Genomic DNA, 16,713 nt, shown 5'->3' on the forward strand with positions numbered 1-16,713 from the left:
GCACATGTGCACAGAGACATGAGTTCTCAGTCTTCTCAATGAATTATTCAGTCATTTTACAGGGAGGAGCATCCAGATAAGGCAACATATATATTAATTGGATAACCGTTACAATCAGCGAGTGTCAATAGTAGAGATTAAGCCTTCTGCTGTAACACAATGAATGTTCTTAACCTGCTTAACTGGCTTCACATAATGGATACATTTCCCCTTGTGAACTGACCTTATATACTGAATGTTTCCAATATTGTTAAATGGCTTTACATAAAGAATGCTTTGCTACCTTGTTAACCCATTATCATTGCCTCCAGCACCCCATTGTTAAATGCAAGTTCTTATCTGATCTGAGTCATGCTCAGATGAATCACGTTTTACAAAACTCAAAACTTAACTCCTTCCCTACCTGCTCATACCCGATACACATTCTCATATCTCACACTCCAAGGGCTCTTTGTTCAGTAACACTCCCTAGGACCTTACCATTAAGTGTATAAGTCCCGCTAAGATTTGTTTCTCCAAAATGCAGCACCTCACATTTACCTAAATTATATTCAAGATCTCTTTGTAATTTTCATTGTCTTCATTGTCTACTAGACTACCAATGTTACTTAACCATGTCTCATATTTTCGCAGTCAAATCATTTGTATAAATGACAAACAATACCGATCCTTATGGAACAGTGCTGGTCACAGGCCTCTTCAGTCCAAAAAGCAACACTCCACAACAATTCTGTCTCTTACTGTAAAGTTAAATTTGTATCAAATTGGCAAGCTCGCCCTGAATCCCATGTCATCTAACTTTACTAATCAGTCTACCATGCAGAACCTTATCAATGTTGTGACTTGTGTTGAATAGAGTGGTGGAAATTTGCCACAGTAGTCAAAGTGAGAACTTTTAGAGCAGCTTCCTGATTGCACTGGTCTGAAGCCTCCTCAGAAAGATGGAAGCTCATTGTAAAATCAATTATTTTCCAGCTTTATCATGAAAGCAAACAGACAGGAAGCATGGTTACATCTACTGCTGAAATATGGTGATGCTTGATGAAGAAAATCTTTCAGCATTGTTGTTAGAATCTACTTTAAAGTTTGTAATACTACACCATAATATGATCAAGCAGAGTTAGCATGACTTCATGAAGTGGAAATCATGACTGACAAATTTATTATGATTCTTTGTGGAGATAACAAGCAGGATAGATAAAAGGAAAGCAGTGGATCCAACATATTTGGATTTTAAAGTTACATATCGCACAACACCAGGTTATAGCCCAACAGGTTTATTCAGAAGCACTAGCTTTTGGAGCACCACTCCTTCATCAAATGGTTGTGGAGGTTAAGATCATCATCTTAACCTTCACTACCACCTGACGAAGCAGTGATGCTCTGAAAGCTAGTGCTCCCAAATAAACCTTTTGGACTATAACCTGGCTTTGTGTGATGTGGTACTTTGTCCATCCCAGTCCAACACTTGCACCTTCAAGTCATAGATTTTTAGAAGCTGCTTGATAAGGCACCATACATTAGACTACTTAGTTAGAAAAGAGCCCAGGATGTGCAGGTAGTAGTTACCATGGATAGAGGATTGGATAACTAATAGAAGTCAGAGTTGGGATAGGGGAGACATTTTCAGGATGGCAAACTGTAACTAATGGAGTATCACAAAGTCAGTTTTAGGACCACAATTATTAATTCATATCCTGCACGTGGAAAGTGAATGTACTGTAGCCCTAGTCTGCATATGACAAAAATAACGAGAAGGCAAGTAATACTGGTGACACAAAGAATCTGAAGACAGATAAGATACATTAAGTGAGTGGGAAAAGACTTTGCAGATGGAATATAATGTGGGAATATATGAAGTTATGCATTTAGCCAGGAAGAATAGAGAAGCTGAATATTATTTAAATGGACAGAAACATTATTTAAGTAGAGAAAAATCACAGAAGAGGAATTTAGGAATTCTCAATTTGTTTTGCTAAAACATTACAATATGCTAGATTAGTGGTGCTGGAAGAGCACAGCAGTTCAGGCAGCATCCAACGAGCAGCGAAATCAACGTTTCGGGCAAAAGCCCTTCATCAGGAAAAAAGGCAGTGAGCCTGAAGCATGGAGAGATAAGCTAGAGGAGGGTGGGGGTGGGGAGAGAGTAGCATAGAGTACAATGGGTGAGTGTGGTAGGAGATTAAGGTGATAGGTCAAGGAGGAGAGGGTGGAGTGGATAGGTGGAAAAGAAGATAGGCAGGTCGGACAAGTCAAGGAGACAATAACTGAGCTGGAAGTTTGAAACTAGGATGAGGTGGGGGAAGGGGAAATGAGGAAGCTGTTGAAGTCCACATTGATGCCCTGGGGTTGAAGTGTTCCGAGGCGGAAGATGAGGCGTTCTTCCTCCAGGCGTCTGGTGGTGAGGGAGCGGCGGTGAAGGAGGCCCAGGACCTCCATGTCCTCGGCAGAGTGGGAGGGGGAGTTGAAATGTTGGGCCACGGGGCGGTTTGGTTGATTGGTGCGGGTGTCTTGGAGATGTTCCCTAAAGCGCTTCGGCCAAACGAATGAGTGTGTCAGTGGAAGGGTACTGTTGGGGACGTCTGGAGAGGAAAAAACGGAGGGCTTGGAGGCCCTGGTCATGGCGAATGTCGTTTGGCCGAACTGGTCCTCACCCTTAACAATTTCTCCTTTGAATCCTCCCACTTCCTCCAGACCAAAGGCGTAGCCATGGGCACACGTATGGGCCCCAGCTATGCCTGTCTCTTTGTTGGCTATGCAGAACAGTTGATCTTCCGTAATTACACCGGCACCACTCCCCACCTCTTCCTCCGCTACATTGATGACTGCATTGGCGCCACCTCGTGCTCCCTCGAGGAGGTTGAGCAATTCATCAACTTCACCAACACATTCCACCCTGACCTTAAATTTACCTGGACTATCTCTGACACCTCGCTCCCCTTCCTGGACCTCTCCATCTCCATTAGTGACGACCGACTTGACACTGACATTTTTTACAAACCCACCGACTCCCACAGCTACCTGGATTACACCTCCTCCCACCCTAACTCTTGCAAAAATGCCATCCCGTATTCCCAATTCCTCCGCCTCCGCCGTATCTGCTCCCAGGAGGACCAGTTCCACCATAGGACACACCAGATGGCCTCCTTCTTTAGAGACTGCAATTTCCCTTCTCACGTGGTTAAAGGTGCCCTCCAACGCATCTCGTCCACATCCCGCACCTCCGCCCTCAGACCCCACCCCTCCAACCGTAACAAGGACAGAACGCCCCTGGTGCTCACCTTCCACCCTACCAACCTTCGCATCAACCAAATCATCCACCGACATTTCCGCCACCTCCAAAAAGACCCCACCACCAGGGATATATTTCCCTCCCCACCCCTTTCCGCCTTCCGCAAAGACCGTTCCCTCCGTGACTACATGGTCAGGTCCACACCCCCCTACGACCCACCCTCCCATTCTGGCACTTTCCCCTGCCACCGCAGGAACTGTAAAACCTGTGCCCACACCTCCTCCCTCACCTCTATCCAAGGTCCTAAAGGAGCCTTCCACATCCATCAAAGTTTCACCTGCACATCCACCAATATCATTTATTGTATCCGTTGCTCCCGATGTGGTCTCCTCTACATTGGGGAGACTGGGCGCCTCCTAGCAGAGCGCTTTAGGGAACATCTCCGAGACACCCGCACCAATCAACCAAACCGCCCCGTGGCCCAACATTTCAACTCCCCCTCCCACTCTGCCGAGGACATGGAGGTCCTGGGCCTCCTTCACCGCCGCTCCCTCACCACCAGACGCCTGGAGGAAGAACGCCTCATCTTCCGCCTCGGAACACTTCAACCCCAGGGCATCAATGTGGACTTCAACAGCTTCCTCATTTCCCCTTACCCCACCTCATCCTAGTTTCAAACTTCCAGCTCAGTTACTGTCTCCTTGACTTCTCCGACCTGCCTATCTTCTTTTCCACCTATCCACTCCACCCTCTCCTCCTTGACCTATCACCTTCATCTCCTCCCCCACTCACCCATTGTACTCTATGCTACTCTCTCCCCACCCCCACCCTCCTCTAGCTTATCTCTCCATGCTTCAGGCTTATTGCCTTTATTCCTGATGAAGGGCTTTTGCCCGAAACGTTGATTTCGCTGCTCGTTGGATGCTGCCTGAACTGCTGTGCTCTTCCAGCACCACTAATCCAGTATTTGGTTTTCAGCATCTGCAGTCATTGTTTTAACCTTATTAGAATATGCTAGTCAGACCATAGCTGGAATAATCTGAATGGTTTTGGGTCAGTTATCTAAGGAAATATGTAGAGGCATTGGAGGCAGTTCAGAGAAAATTCACTAGGCTGATACCAGATATGGAAGGGGTAATCATGTAGAGAGGTCGAGTAGGTTGGGCTTAACTCATAGGAATTTCTAAGAATGAGAGGTGACCTTATTGAAACAGACAAGATTCACAAGACAACAGGAACTTGACAGGTTAGGTGCGGAAAAGTTGTTTCCCTTTGTAGCGTCTCAGACCAGAGAACATTATTTTAGAATATGGATTGCTGTTATGGACCATACCAAAGCCCCTCAAAATATATTCAGAAGGCGGCCTAATGTTTTCTAATATTAAAGGTAAGTGTGAGGCGCTGCGTTCCAGATGCAATCTGATTGGTCAAATTACTCGCTTTTCAGCCAAATACAGCTAAAATAAACACAGAATAAAAAGAAAATAATTGGCTTAACTATAACTATCTAAATGCTTAAGAAAATGACATAACTTTCTTCATTTAAAAAAAACCTGGACAAAACTACATCTCTTAAAGCCACAGTATGGTCACATCAAACATTTAAGACAGAAATGAGGAAGACCTTCTTCTCCTGGAGGGTTGAGAATCTGTGGAATTCATTATTGCATAGAGTTGTCAAAGCTGGGTCATTAAAAATCTATGTCAGTCAATAGGTTTAATCAGTAATGGAATCATGGGTTATAGGAAAAGGCAGGAAAATTAAGTTGAGGATTATCAGAGCAGCCAGGATCTCACTGAATAGTGTAGCAGATGTGGTGGGCTGAATAGCCTGATTCTGCACTCAAGTCGTATGGTCTTGTATGTGAATTAATTGGTCAAGGAAATGATTATGGTGAGATGGGGCAAGATGATCATGTCTCACTAACTTGATTGCGTCTTTTTTGAAGAAGTAAAAGAGAGGATTGATGAGGGCAGAGCAGTGGACATGATTTATATGGACTTCAGAAAGGCGTTCTACAAGGTTCCTCAAGGTAGACTGGTTAGCAAAGTTAGATCACATACAGGGAGAACATGAGGCAGCACAATGGCTCATTGGTTCGCACTGCAATCTGACAGCGCCAGGGTCCCAGGTTCGATTCCAGCCTCGAGCAACTGTTTGTGCGGAGTTTGCACATTCTCTCCGTGTCTGTATGGGTTTCCGCTGGGTGCTCCGGTTTCCTCCCACAGTCCAAAGATGTGCAGGCTAGCTGAATTGCCCATGCTAAATTGCCCATAGCATTCAGGGTTTGTAGGTTGGGTGCATTAGTTAGGGGTAAATGTAAGGGGTATGGGTTACTCTTCAAAGGGCTAGTGTGGACTTAGAGTCATAGAAATGTACAGCTGGCCTGTTTCCATACTATAGGAATTCTATGACAACTAGCCACTTGGACACAGAACTGGCTTGAAGGGAGAAGACAGAGGTTGGTGGTGGAGGGTTTTATTTCAGACTGGAGGCCTGGGACCAGTAGTGTGTGACAAGGATCAGTACGGGGTCCACTGCTTTTCGTTATTTTATATAAATGATTTGGATGTGAACACAGAAGGTATAATGAATAAGTTTGCAGATGACACCAAAATTGGAGGTATAGCGGACAGCGGGAAAGGTTACCACAGAGTACAATGGGATCTTGGTCTGATTGGCCAATGGGCTGAGGAATGACAAATGGAGTTTAACTTACATAAATGTGAGGTGCTGCATTTTGGAAAGGTAAATCAGGACAGGGCTTGAACTTAATGTTAAGTTCCTGGGGAGTGTTGCTGAACAAAGAGACCTTGGAGTGCAAGTTCATAGTTCCTTGAACATGGAACTGCAGGGAGATAGGATAGTGAAAGCGGCATTTCCTAAGTTTTCCTTTCTTGGTCACAGCATCGAGTATAGGAGTACGGAGGTCATGTTACAGCTGTAGAGGACATTGGTCAGGCCACTTTTGGAACATTGTATGCAATTCTAGTCTCCCTTCGATAGGCAGGACATTGTGAAACTTGAAATGGTTCAGAAAAGATTTACAAGGATGTTGCCAGAAGGGTTTGAGCTACAGAGAGAGGCTGAATAGGCTGAGGCTATTTTCCCTGGAGCGATGGAGGCTGAGGGGTGACCTTATAGAGGTTTATAAAATCATGAGGGGCATGTATAGGGTAAATTGTCAAGGTCTTTTCCCTTGGTTGTTGAGAGCCAGAACTGGAGGGCATAAGTCTAGGGCGAGAGGGGAAAGAATTAAAAGGGATCTTATCGGCAACTTTTTCACGCAAAGGGTGGTGAGTGTATGGAATGAGTTGCCAGAAGAAGTGGTGGAGGATGGTTCAATTACAACATTTAAAAGACATCTGGATGGGTATATGAATAGGAAGGGTTTGGAGGGCTATGGGCCAAGTGCTGGCAAACAAGATTAGATTAATTTAGGATCTCTGGTCGGCATGGACGAGTCAGACCGAAGGGTCTGTTTCTCTGCAGCATCTCTGTAACTCATGATGAAAGGTCCTGAGCACAAAGGTGAAGATATTGAAAGCAATTCATTGTTCCTTATTCTGCCAAGTGAACTGATAAAAGTGGAGTTGCCGAATTTTGATGAAGAAGTTAGGAAAGATACTAGATTTGGATAAATGCTTCTGACTTGTGAAGCTTGGAGCCAGAAAGAAATGGATGATACACATTCACAGGAATAAATTGAGGGCTGGTGATACTTATCGATGTAGATTTTATGAAATTTCATTGTAAAAATGCTTTCAGACTTTGTTGCAGATTTCTACTCAGCATATATCCTGAACATTTCTATTTCCAGGCCACATTCTTTGCTGTTCCCAGATAAATATCAGAAACAGCTCAGTTAGCAACACTCTTGCCTGAGCCGCAAGATTGTGAGCTCAAGTGCCATTCCAAGGCTAAAATACAAAAATCAAAGTTGAGAGCACTACTGAGGGAGTGCTGTACCATTAAACAGATCAACATTTTATTGAGACTTTAAATCAGTGTCCCCTGACCTATTCACACAAAATGTAAAATATCCCAAGATACTATTTTGATGAGGAGCAGGGCAATTATTCTTATTGTCCTGGCTATTAATTATCCCTCAAATCAACATGCCAAACTCAGACTAGTCGGTTAATATCATATTGTCATCTGCGTGATCAACCAAGCAGTGCTGTTCCCCCTATTAAAAACAGTAACCACACTACTAAAAGTACTACAAATATTTCAAAGTGCTCTGAGACATCTACTGGTTATGAAAAGCACTGTACAAATTGAAGGCTTTTTTTAAAAACAGATTCATACAGGCATTCTCCAGTCCCTCTGTTTGCTACAGTATTTGTCGACTCAAGGTAACAGGACACCAGCTCCAACCCTACTTCCAGTCAGCCTCATATCATGCTCATATTTCCAACTTCCCACCTACTCCATTGTCCTGGATTATTCATAAGGTACAGTCTCAAAAACCCCCCCACCTTTTTCCTCAAACAAGGATTCCCTGCCACTACATTCTCTGCCTCACCCCTTTCCTGCACTTCCCTTTCTTCCCTTCCTGCAACAACAATCAGGACCCTCAGGTCCTCACTTTCTACGCAACCAGTCTCCATATCTGAAATGATCATAGCCATAATTTCTGCCAATTTCAGTGGAATGTCACCACAAGCCTCATATTTCCCTCCCCTGTCAGCATTCTGCAGAAACCATTCCCACCGGGGCACCCTGGTCCACTCCTCCTCCACACTCATACAGCACCTTCCCATGCAATCAAAGGTGCAGCACTTGTGCATTGAAGTCCTCATTAACCATGATCCGAGATACATTTTCCAGGTGAGGCAGTGAATTGCCTGCTCTTCATTCAACCTAAACCACAAGGGTGTTCCTCCAATATGGCCTCCTTTATACTAAGGAGATGAAATGCACAATGGGTGACCACTGTGGTGGGAAAAATGAGCTTGAGCTTGCTGTTGCTACTTCAATGCACCACAGTATTCCCATACCAAAATTTCTGTCTCAGGCTGATTTCAATGATCCAATGAAGCACAGGAGATCAGAGTTGAGAGTGTGGTGCTGGAAAAACACAGTAGGTCAGACAGTCTCCAAGGAGCAGGAAAATGGTGAAGGGCTTATGCCTAAAATATTGATTCTCCTGCTCCTTGGATGCTGCCTGAACTGCTGTGCTTTTCCAGCACCATACTCGCAACTCCAATGATACACAGAACAACACCTCATTTTCCACTTAGATACCTTAGAGTGTTCAGAGCTCAACATTTAACAATTTTATAACTATCCATCTCCATGTTCGCTATCTACCTTCACATCCCAAATCCTGTTCTGTATGGGTTGCTCCCAGCGCAGCCATTTTCAACCATTTACGCTTCTCATCAGCACCTGACCCAGAATTTCTCTCTCTCGGCTGACCATCAGCAACCTCTGTTTGTCTATCCCTTTTTTCTGTCTCACAGTCCTATCTTCAATTACTTTATTTACCCCCCCCAACGTTGAGCATAACAACCACACTTTGCCAGCTATTTTCAGGTCTAACGAAGTGTTCACTGGACTTGATACATTAACTCTGTTTTCTCTCTACAGATGCTGCCAGACCAGAGTTTCTCCAATGCTTTTGCTTTAGATTTCCAGCATCTGAATTTTTTTTAATATTAGCATGTAGATATATAGAATTTAAAAATTGATGATTTTAATCAAATTCATACCCAATCGCTATTCTTGAATAAGTAGCTCCTCCCCAATTACTAATGTTGGAAAAAAAAAGTTCAGATTGAACAGTGTCTCTTGGGATTTCCTTTTTAGTTAACTTACATTTTTTCATCATCAATATTGGTCTTATTTCAGAAACTATTGATACATATAAGCCACAAATGAAGACCTATAGAAATGTATCAATAGCTCATCTTATTTTGCACAATAATTCCTGCTTACAATGTTGGACCGTTTGTTTTACTCAGTGGAGTCACAGGACAACAAGCTTAACAGCCTGGTAGATTCAATAATATATTAAATATTAACAAAGGTTAACACGGTATGAATCTTATGGTGCAGTGGTAATGTCCCTGTCAATGGTTCAAATCCCACCTGCTCCAAAGTGTATAACAACATCTCTGACAGGTTAATTAGAAAAACAGATTAATGAAAACAAATCCTGTATGAACAATTAACTGAAAAAATTTGCCTAAAGCTAATTTAGGCATGCCAAGCAACAGAGCCTGTGTTTTTAAAAGATTACTCAAGTGACTTGATTAAGTCTGCAGCCCCTTTCAGTTTCAGAAAAGCAACCCAAGCGTACACATTTGTGTCTGTGAAACAACGCAATGTGAAAACCATTCAAGTAATCTGAACAATTTTATTGATTTCTTTTAGGTATCCCTTAACTGTGTTAATTTGTCTGTCTTTTGTGTGAATGGGGGGCTGAAAACAAATGTTTTGGGTTTAATAGACATTAATCAGATTATCTTGTCACCTAATTTTCCTCTGTTAAGGTTATTGTGTATTTAATAAATTATTAAATCTTTTGTTTCAGATACAAATCTGGTATCTGGAAGTTAATTATTTGCAACGTCTGTGATTCGTTATTCAAAAATCTGGCTTGGAACCACTGGAGTAACTATTAAAGGTCTTCAAAGGTTTTAATTTTACTGTACCCCGTATGCAAGAAAGGAAATGCTGGTGTTGGACGGGGTCCAGAGGAGATTTCCAAGAAAAACCCCAGGGATGAGAGACTTGCCATATGAGGCGCGGTTAAGGACTTTGGATGCGTACTCGACGGAGTTTAGAAGGAAGAGGATGATCTCATCGAAACTTACAGAATATTGAGAGGCTTGGATACAGCTGTTGCAAAGACAATGTTTCCACTAGTAGGAGAGACTAGGACTTGAGGACACAGCCTTTAGAATTGAGATAAGGAGGAATTTCTTCAGCCAGAAGGTGGCAAATCTGTGGAATTCATTGCCCACGAAGGAATGTGGACGCCAAGATATTGAGTGTATTTAAGACAGACATAGACAGGTTCTTGATTAGTAAAAGGATTAAGGTTACAGAGTATGTTAAAAATCACACAATACCAGGTTATAGTCCAACAGGTTTAATTGGAAGCACACTAGTTTTTGGAGCACTGCTACTTCATCAGGCATGATCAAACCGATGGACAAAATGGTCTAATTCTCTTCCTATGTCTTATAATGGTGTGAATATGGAGTTAGACAAATTGTCTGCCTCCATAATACCAAGAACAGTATGAAAATACCCAAAATATATTTCTTCAGTAGATTCAAAATGTACAATTATTGTAAAACACTCGTCTTAACTGTGATATGAATGTATTAAATACTTCTAAATAGTATTGGTTTCAGAAAAGCTTATTTTACTCATTTACAGGTTACAGGAGACAAAGGAAAGGCAATAAATCATTGTCTTGCCAAAGTGTCATTGAAAGTTGGTGGGGGGCTGTCTTCATGAATTACAGCAGATGTTGTGAAGGTAAACCAGTGCTGCTAGGAAGGTAGAAATTCCTGAAGTTTGGTCCAGTTTCTATGAAGGAACAATATATTTTTCAACAATATGAAATCAGGTGATGGCACACCCACTAGACAATGGCGATCACCATTTGGAACAGTGCATTTTGCAGATGGCACATACTGCACAGCCATGTTGAGCTGACAGTACATGGAGTGAATGATTAAGGTCGCAGATGCTGTTACGATCAAGTTTGCTGTTTTGTTCTAAATGGCAATGAGATTCCTCGCATTATTAAACTGTCACTTAATCATAAAGAGACTCAATACAGGAAAGAAATTGCATGCAAGACGTAGGATTATTGCAGGGTATAACCAAAATCTGAGAGATATCACACACTAGAATTAATTTAAAGTTTCTATGCAATCCCTGACAGTACTAGAAAGAGAATGAATTAGGACCCAGACTTTCCTGTGAATAATTAGGTTTTTGAATATTTAACTCAAATGTCCCAACGTGTAAGTCATTAAGTCTTCTGAAAACAGCATCCTGCCATTTGACTCACTATTTTAATGCAGTGAATGCAAGAAGTTGCTGAATTTGGCCAAATTCAACAAACTAAAGCTCCCCATAGGAAGTTCACTTATAGGAACATGACAGTAGACCACTCACCCCTTTGAACTGGAACTATTTGTTGTGGACTTGTGGGCATTAGTGGCTGGGTCAGCATTTACTGCCCATTCCTAGTTGATCTTGAGAAGTTGGTCAGTTTTCTTCTTGAAATGCTGCAGGCTATATGCTGTATAGATATCCACAATTCTGTCCGGGAGGGAATTCTAGGATTTTGATCCAGCAGTGAAGGACGGCGATATATTTCCAAATATTTGCTGATCTTGTCCTTCTAGATAGAAGTGACTGTGGGTTTGAAAGGTGTTAAGTATCTTTGGCAAAATTCTGCAGTTCAACTTGTAGATAGTACTGCTGCTAGTGGAAGGGTGGATGTGGTGACTATCAAGTCAGCTGCTGTGTCCTAGATGATATCAAGCCTCTTGAGTGTTGTTGGAGCTCTGCCCATCCATGTATAGTGTAGTATTCCATCACACTCTTGACTTGTGGATAGTGGACAGACTTTGGGAGTCAGGAGATGAGTTATTTGCTGCAGCACTACTCACGTCTATTTTGCTCTTAGATTACTTACAGTGTGGAAACAGGCCCTTCGGCCCAACAAGTCCACACTGCCCCGCCGAAGCGCAACCCACCCATACCCCTACATCTACATCTACCCCTTACCTAATATTACGGGCAATTTAGCATGGCCAATTCACCTGGCCTGCACATCTTTGAACTGTGGGAGGAAACCGGAGCACCCGGCGGAAACCCACGCAGACACAGGGAGAACGTGCAAACTCCACACAGAGTCGCCTGAGGTGGGAATTGAACCCGGGTCTCTGACGCTGTGAGGCAGCTAACCACTGTGCCACCATGCCGCCCACCGTGTAGCCACAGTATTTATGTGGTGAGTCTACTTGAGTTTCCGGTCAATGGTAACCCCAACTTATAGATCATGGGGGGTTTCAGTAATGATAACATAATTGATTGTCAAAGGATGGCAGTTAGATTGTATTTTTTGAATTGGAGATGCTAATTGCCTGGCATTTGAGTGGCACGAATGTTACTTGCACTTTTCAGCCCAAACCTGGATATATCCAAATCTTGTTGCATTTGAACATGTATTGCTTCAGTATTGCAAGTACATCCCCTGATCTTTAATAAGATTATGGTTGGTCTGATTGAGGTCTAAGCTGTACTTTCTAGCCTGTTCCTATGGTCCTCAACTTCACTGTAGAATTAAAATCTGTTGAACCCACTTTGGCTGTCCTCAATGCAAGCCTCCAGAAATGAATTCCACTGAGTAACGAGCATTAGAAAAAACACTGTTCCTGTCTTCATCTTAGAGTCCTCTTATTTTTAAACTGTGTCCTCCAGTACTAGTCTCACTCTTAAGAGGAAATATCCTCCCAACATCTATTTCACTAATAGCCTCAGCATCTTGTTTCAATAAGATCTCTCTCAGCCTTCTAAGCTTGAATAAGTAAAGCCCTGACCTATTCAACCTTTCTTTCAAAATTGAGTCAAGTGAACCTTCTCTGAACTTCTTCTAACATAACTGTATTCCTTTCCAAATAAACAGACCAAAACCGTACACGGTACTCCAGATGCAGTTTCACCAAGACCCTTTACTGCTATAGTTAAATTTGCCTACTTTTACCATGTCCATTCCAGGTTAACAAACAATGTTAACTATGACTGAAAAGGCTCCCTGACAATAAGTTATTGTAAGTGTTAAGGCTCATTATTTAATGTGTTAAATGTTGTAAATTACACATTTAAAAAAGTGTATAATTTAATCTTGTTTTGTTTTTCTTTCATTCCATCATTCCTTTCCTCTCCATTTTTCTTCCTGGTTATAGTGTATCGCTTGCCATGATTTCTCCCAGACACTGGCCTCTTGCAAGTCCAGAGTTTTACCAGAAATGGTAGTGTTTTGGTTCGCATTTGGTTTGCAGATATTGCCTTCCTGATGTTTACAAATTCCACAGTTACAAGGAGAATTAGTAACTCTCTACTATAATATGTTAACTCAAAAAAAGCTCAATGAGGAAGCAAGTGTAATTGTGCAACAGTATTCCAAAACATTTACATGGGATTAATACTTTTGACAGTGTTGATCAGCTCATGGAATTGCTTGCTCTGATCAGTATCATCCACCTGAACTATGTTATAATTTGCTACCAGTTATATTCACAGATGTCAAGTGATGTTTAGAAATCCTAATCCTCCTTTTTCAAATGTAGTGAATAGCTAATGAAAATCATATAACTGGTTTCACTACCTTATAGTATAAAGTATACAGTATATTTATTTAACAACCATTCAGTACTGTCCACTCACATTGTTCAAACTCTGAATCACCCCATAAAACAGGACTCTGGGGAAATGACAACTTAATACTTGCAAAAAGGCCAGGTTCAAAAATTGTGAACAGATTTGCTTGTTCAAATAGCAAGGTCGCTTTGCAAGTTGGCATTCTCAGCAGCTATAAATAAATCGCCAGTTGTCAAACAGTAAACGATCTGCCTGCCAACCAATTCTACAAAATGCGCTTTGACAACTTTACCACATTTAAACAGACTTCCCTTCATGTCACTCCCAGCTAGGCAAACAAAATGGATCCAAACGAATACAGATTTTCCAATAAGATCCGTCGCGTCTTTCAGACTAAGAGTGAGATGAAGGATCCAGCCCCCGACTTTTAAAGCCCAAACGTTTTCAGATTTTATTAATTTAACCTTAAAAATCGCATAAAGATTGTGCTTTGAGGTTCCATTGTTAACGACAAGTTGTCTTACATTGATTGTGATAATGTGGATAGTTGGAAGACCTCCTTAGCAAATAACTTTAAATTATAAAGAAACAGCTTTCCTTCTATTAACTCAAATTCATCCCACCCCCAACCCCAACCCCAACCCCAACCCAACACCCCATCCAACTGGAACTACACAAGAGCGAGGCCTCAAGCCGCCGCCCATACTAAATTGGGGGGTCACGTACCAGAACATTTTACAACATTTCAGTGGGAGTGCGATGGATTAGAATTTGTCCTTCCTTTCCCAGTCACTCCCCTCGTGTCGTCTCCTCTCTTTCGGGCGCTACCGGGCCACACCGCTCGTCTCTACCTTTCCCTGAAGCTTCGCCATTCAAAAGGAACTCACGGCCTGCCGGGATGGCTGAGTCCTCCCAGCCGGAGGACCGAGCCCGCCGGGCGTGCACGCGGGCATGCCGGGATGGCTGAGTCCTCCCAGCCGGAGGACCGAGCCCGCCAGGCGTGCACGCGGGCATGCCGGGATGGCTGAGTCCTCCCAGACGGAGGACCGAGCCCACCGGGCGTGCACGCGGGCATGCCGGGATGGCTGGGTCCTCCCAGCCGGAGGACCGAGCTTGCGAGAGGCAATTTCAGTGTTCGGTCCAGCTCCTGCTGTGTAGCGGAATAAGTTGGTTTGATTGCGGGACCAGCATCTAGAAAACACGTGGGCCTGAGTTTCCAAGGAGTGGCCATCTTACTCAGGGAAAGGAAACTTTTCAGAGCAGTCGGCTGTGATATTCTGGCATTGAAAGGTGCACGATCACAGACAGCCACTTTGACACTGATGCCAACAGGGCATGTCCTTTCAGTGTGGGGTTAGGGTACCAATGGGTAGGGGATAGGATGGTGCGAATGGGTAGTTTGTAAACTGCCCAATGGGGTGGAACACCATTAGACAAGGGGGGAGTAGGCTGCCGGTTGAGGTAGAGTGCCAAGTAGGAAGGGGGTAGGTTGGCAGTTGGGTCGAATCTACTGGATTAGTGGTGCTGGAAGAGCACAGCAGTTCAGGCAGCATCCAACGAGCAGCGAAATCGACGTTTCGGGCAAAAGCCCTTCATTGGGTAGAATCAACGAGGTAAAAACAATGACTGCAGATGCTGGAAACCAGATTCTGGATTAGTGGTGCTGGAAGAGCACAGCAGTTCAGGCAGCATCCAAGTAGTTTCGAAATCGATGTTTCGGGCAAAAGCCCTTCATCAGGAATAAAGCCTGATGAAGGGCTTTTGCCCGAAACGTCGATTTCGAAGCTACTTGGATGCTGCCTGAACTGCTGTGCTCTTCCAGCACCACTAATCCAGTTGGGTAGAATGGCGAGTGTGTAGGTTGCCGGAATGTTGGGTGGCAGATGGTTAAGTATGCCAACTAAATAGGGGGTAAGTAGAAAGATGGCAAAGGGATCAGGGCAGTGATGCAGTCCTTACAGGGGGTGGGAGTGGGAAGTAGATAATGGGTGGGGTGGGGGGGGGGGAGGTGGAGGTGGGGATGCCTGATAATTGAATGCTAGATAATATAACTAGCCAAGCATCTGGAACTTGCAATCTTGTTCAGATAATCCAAAACTTGGTTAATTGAATGCTGGATAATCGAGTTTCCTCTGTATTTCTATCACAAGTATATCAATATAAATAGGGGAAAGGACAGTTCTTAAAACACTAATATCTTCCTGCTGTGGCAGTGTTCAGGAAGTTAATCTTTAATTCTTGGAGACTTCAATCCAGGAGATGTGGCAACTCTGCCTACCACTGTGATGGAGTTCCCCAATAAAACCTGGGTCTGCCCCATATCAGGATCACGAAGGTGTTCTTTATCCTTCATGAGACACATCCTAGATCTACCTGTTTTGGTAGCTGTCCAGCTCCTCAGCGAACCTGCCTAAAAGTGGCCAAAGGTCCCTGAAGAATGTGAGGTGCATACCATCCTGTATTCCACATTTCTGCACTTGGTGACAGTGATAGTGACCACGGGGCTCGGTGCTGAGGCCAAGCTCCACAACTACACATTGGCGATTTAGTGCCCTGCAGAAGTCCAGGAGACAGCCCAACTCTCCAAAAAGAGAGCAACAGTTCAACTCACCGTCACCTCTTCAAGGGCAATCGGAAATTGGCCCGATATGCTAACCCAGCTAAGAATGACCAAAGGTGTAGCCATGGGCACACGTATGGGCCCCAGCTATGCCTGTCTCTTTGTTGGCTATGTAGAACAGTTGATCTTCCGTAATTACACCGGCACCACTCCCCACCTCTTCCTCCGCTACATTGATGACTGCATTGGCGCCACCTCGTGCTCCCGTGAGGAGGTTGAGCAATTCATCAACTTCACCAACACATTCCACCCTGACCTTAAATTTACCTGGACTATCTCTGACACCTCGCTCCCCTTCCTGGACCTCTCCATCTCCATTAGTGACGACCGACTTGACACTGACATTTTTTACAAACCCACTGACTCCCATAGCTACCTGGATTACACCTCTTCCCACCCTATCTCTTGCAAAAATGCCATCCCGTATTCCCAATTTCTCCGCCTCCGCCGTATCTGTTCCCAGGAGGACCAGTTCCACCATAGGACACACCAGATGGCCTC

The 16,713-nt window shown here is 43.6% G+C and overlaps 1 protein-coding gene across 2 annotated transcripts in view; it reads right to left on the minus strand.

Moving 5' to 3' along the window:
• Positions 1-14,542, minus strand: part of katnbl1 (katanin p80 subunit B-like 1) — a 39,196-nt gene extending 24,654 nt beyond the window's left edge. Inside the window, exon 1 of one of the 2 annotated variants that reach the window (XM_072569077.1) lies at positions 14,319-14,542. The gene's annotated coding sequence lies outside the window, so the exon portion shown is untranslated. The remainder of the gene's footprint in view (positions 1-14,318) is intronic. The other variant, XM_072569076.1, reaches the window with a different exon arrangement.
• Positions 14,543-16,713: the final 2,171 nt, after the last annotated feature.

Source organism: Chiloscyllium punctatum, chromosome 4 (genome assembly GCF_047496795.1).
Source record: "Chiloscyllium punctatum isolate Juve2018m chromosome 4, sChiPun1.3, whole genome shotgun sequence".
NCBI classification, from domain to species: Eukaryota; Metazoa; Chordata; class Chondrichthyes; order Orectolobiformes; family Hemiscylliidae; genus Chiloscyllium; species Chiloscyllium punctatum.